Raw genomic sequence first — 5,000 nt, forward strand, 5'->3', positions numbered from 1 at the left:
ATCCCAGACTAATCAATGAATTTAGTAGGCGCAAACTGTGTAGAAACTCGTCGTACATAATGTGTGTGTGTGTGTGTCTGTCTGTCTGTCTTTGTGTATGTGTTTGTCCCACCACCACCAGCGTTTGTTAACCAGTCTTGGTTTGTTTATGTCCCCGTAAATTAGCCATTCAGCAAAAGAGTCCGATAGAATGGGTATCAGACTTTGAAAAATAAATTGGTATTGGGGTCGATATCATCGACTAAACCCTCATAAGCGTTGCCGCGCTTGACCGCAGTCCAATGACAAACAAGTTAAATATAAAAGAAAAAAATGAAAGAGATGTATATGTGGATAAGTGCATGTGTATTTCTCTGTTAACCTCTTTTTTTCTTATTGGAAGCACTCCGTCGGTTACGACGACGAGGGTTCCGGTTGATCCGATCAACGGAACAGCCTGCTCGTGAAATTAACGTGTAAGTGGCTGAGCACTCCACAGACACGTGTACCCTTAACGTAGTTCTCGGGGATATTCAGCGTGACACAGAGAGTGACAAGGCCGGCCCTTTGAAATACAGGTACAACAGAAACAGGAAGTAAGAGAAAGTTGTGGTGAAAGAGTACAGCAGGGATCACTACCATCCCCTGCCGGAGCCTCGTGGAGCTTTAGGTGTTTTCGCTCAATAAACACTCACAACGCCCGGTCTGGGAATCGAAACCGCAATCCTACGACCGCGAGTCCGCTGCTCTAACCACTGGGCCATTGCGCCTCCTATTTTTTTTTTATTTTCTTATTACACCACACACAAAACCACATTAAATACCATTTCACATATGCACTCTTTCATCTATATAAGCACGGACATTATTTCTCTATTAACGCAAATACTTTCCATGCATGAACACACAAACATCGACGACGCTTTTATCTACACGCCATTAGGCGGTTTCTGCCCCGCCTGTAGACTGCAGCGCGAACCGAAGTCTGCAGGCGTGGCAACACTATGTCTAGCAAAAAAAGAAAGAAAGAAAGAAAATAAGTGATGATCGCGGATTGCATGCCTTCGACCATGGGTGTTTGTTCGCTCATGTCTGATCTGGGGGTTAAACAACAGCAATAACTGTGAGTGTGTGTGTGTGTGTGTGTGTGTGTGTATATCTTCTTGATATATATATATATATATATATATATATATATATAACGGTTTGATTGATGGATATGCATATATCCCGTAACTTAGCTGTTCAGCCAAAGAGACCGATAAAATAAGTACCAGGCTTAAAGTAAAAATGTAAGTACTGGGATCGACTCATTCGACTAAAAATTCAAGGCCGTGCTCCAGCATGGCCGCAGTCTAATGACTGAAATAGATAAACTATATATAAATATAAGTGTGGTGTGTGTGTGTGTGTGTGTGTGTGTGTGTATGTGTGTGTGACATATGCAGACCCTTCTAATCATCATAGTTTACAGGGATATACAATCGACAATAACCTACGATAGTAGTAGCCCCGTCAGAATCAGAAGTAATGCCTAGTTGACAACAAACATCACACTGACAATGTCTGTGTGTATTTATATATTTTAATCCACTCATTGGCAAACTCTGACCCGCAAGAATTTCTAATGAAAAATTACCTGGAAGTGTCTGGTCCTACAGCCCGCCTGGCGATGAGCAACAGCTTATGAGGCCCGCTTCTCGGAAAAGGTTGCCTATGCCTGTTTTAATCACTGTTAACAATATCAGATGGTTTTGTTTTTCGTTTGTGTCTAATTTATATTTATTTTGGCTCAACCGATATTCTCGAGATTCTATTGATCAATTTTGATAAAGAAGTTTTATAAGAACTAGGAGTATAGCCCGGCGTTGCTCGGGTTTAGTTTCTTTTCGACCCTTTAGAATTGGAATTTTTGAAAAGTAAAAATTTTGCATTATGTAGCTTGTTATTCTCTTTAAGTGAACATTTTTCTGGTTGAAATACACCGACAAATGGCGACACAGCAGTCAAAAAATCGTTAAAAAATAGGGATTTTCATAGAAAAAAAGCACCTTTTTTATATAAATAATTTTTGGTCTTAACATGGTCCGATTTGAATTTTTTCTTCTACGGAATGAAGAGCAAGCCTTCTTCTATCATACTCACAATTTTGGTCAATTTGCGCCGCAGGGTCTCGGAGGACATAATGTTAGTTGAAGGCTACCAAACCTGCCACACACACACACAGACAACTTCAGCTTTATATATATAGATATTGATATTAGTCACACTTTTCTTATCACCACCCAAAAACACACATCTCAGAAAATCTTGATTCTATAAATTATATGGGAGGTTCACGTTTTGATTTTATAGGCGCAGGAGTGGCTGTGTGGTAAGTAGCTTGTTTACCAACCTCATGGTTCCGGGTTCAGTCCCACTGCGTGGCACCTTGGGCAAGTGTCTTCTACTATAGCCTCGGGCCGACCAAAGCCTTGTGAGGGGATTTGGTAGACGGAAACTGAAAGAAGCCCGTCGTATATATGTATATATATATATGTGTGTGTGTGTGTGTGGTGTGTGTGTGTGTGTGTGTGTGTGTGTGTGTGTGTGTGTGTTTGTGCGTCTGTGTTTGTCCCCCTAGCATTGCTTGACAACCGATGCTGGTGTGTTTATGTCCCCGTTCCTTAGCGGTTCGGCAATAGAGACCGATAGAATAAGTACTGGGCTTACAAAGAATAAGTCCCGAGGTCGAATTGCTCGATTAAAGGTGGTGCTCCAGCATGGCCGCAGTCAAATGACTGATACAAGTAAAAGAGTAAAAGAGTAAGCTATATATATTTGTAATTATATTTCGGTTACTGTATTCAATCAGATTTTTTTAATGCTCTGGTAAATTCATCGCGGGTAATTACGTCAACAGGCAAATTTGCCGCCTGCAAATTCATCACCTGATCATCATGTCAAAACATCATCAAGCTTTTTATCCTCGGAATAAATACATCGCTAAACATCATCTAAAGTTTTTAATTACAGATTATGCATTTCATAAACAATGAAACAAAAATTTCGATGATAATATAATTATTAATATCAAACTTATTCATATATACGTGAAAAAATGCAAATTAAAGTTGCTGTTACAAATAGAAAAGGTACAATAATAAATAGCTGCAGTATGAAAATAACATTGTTTCAAAATGCTATATAATTATACCATATGTTGCATATGTATAAGTATGTATGTGTGCGTGTAAGTATGTGTGTGTACATATATATATATGTGTGTGTGTGTGTTTGTGTGTGTAAAGAGTATTTGAAGTGGTGTACAGATAATGTATATCAAGAAGGAGGTAGTCAGAATTTTGGATAATCCTTTCGTTCGTTTAATCGAGAAGGTAAAACGCTAATAAAGAATTATCCAAAATTCTGTCTGCCTCTTTCTTCTTTATATATATATATATATATATATATATATATATATATATAACGGTTTGATTGATGGATATGCATATATCCCGTAACTTAGCTGTTCAGCCAAAGAGACCGATAAAATAAGTACCAGGCTTAAAGTAAAAATGTAAGTACTGGGGTCGACTCATTCGACTAAAAATTCAAGGCCGTGCTCCAGCATGGCCGCAGTCTAATGACTGAAATAGATAAACTATATATAAATATATAGTATACTTGTATGCATGTATATGTACGTATGTGCATATCTGTATCTTTTGTGTTTATCTCTTTACTGCTTGACAACCGGTGATGGTTTGATTACGTCTCATAACTTAGGGGTTCAGCAAAAGTACTGATATAATAAATACCTGACCTAAAATATGTCCTGGGATAGATCTGTTCGAATAGCCCTACCAGGCGTTGCTCCAGTATGACGAATTTACTGACGATGTGTCTCCTCGCGATATAACTACCTTATAATGAAATGAAATGGTAATATTAAGTCCTTTAAATATCACTCTCTGAAGCCCTAAGACTCATAGCGCTGGTTAATTGGTTTCCATGGCATACACGTGAATGAGGCACTACAGTCCCTTTGAACGGGATGCCGGTGCGATGAAGGTTTTTCATTTACAGCTGAGTGAACTGGAGTAATATGAAGTAAAGTGTTTTACTCAAGAACACATCGCACCGCCTGCTCCGTGGAACGAAATCGTGATCTTGCAATCATAAGTGCACTACCTATTTCTTTTACTAGAAGTGAAAGCACGCTATAAAAAATAAAACTACTGAATAATAATAATAATATAATAATAATAATAATAATAATAATAATAATAATAATAATAATAAATAATAATAATAATGTTTTCTACTCTAGGCACAAGGCCCGAAATTTTGGGGGACGGGGCTAGTCGATTAGATCGACTCAATAATAACAACAACAACAACAACAACAACAATAACAATGATAACAATAACAATGAAATAATAATAATAATAATAATAATAATAATAAAATAATAATAATAAATGAACTGACCAAAATAGATAGGAAAACAAGAAAAATAATGACAGGATCTAGGATGCATCACCCAAAATCTGACATAGAAAGACTATATACAACGTATTAGAGGTGGTAGAGGCCTTATACAGCTGGAAAACTACTATAAAATACCACCATAGGACTGCAAAAATATCTACTTCAGAAGGAAGGAAAACTGATCCAGATAGCGGCAAAACACGACAAAACGCAAAAACGAAAAAACTGTTTTCAGTATTTAAGGAAGCTGACAAATACAAACAAGAAATCATACCACCTAATAAACATGAGAAGAAGAAGAAGAAGATGAAGAAACAACAAAAGCTATAAAACAAATGAAATCCAAACTAAAATAGAACAGCACGAACCATGATAAAACGATGGCAAGAAAAGCCCCTTCATGGTAAATACTGCACTACTAACTAAACGCAAAAGAAATAGACAAAGAAAAATCCAGCAATGGTTGAGAAGCTCAGGACTCAAAGCAGAAACAGAGGGATTTTTAATTGCAGCACAAGACAAGCCAAAGCCTCCCCACAGAAATTAC

Source organism: Octopus sinensis, linkage group LG5 (assembly GCF_006345805.1).
Source record: "Octopus sinensis linkage group LG5, ASM634580v1, whole genome shotgun sequence".
Lineage (NCBI taxonomy): Eukaryota > Metazoa > Mollusca > Cephalopoda > Octopoda > Octopodidae > Octopus > Octopus sinensis.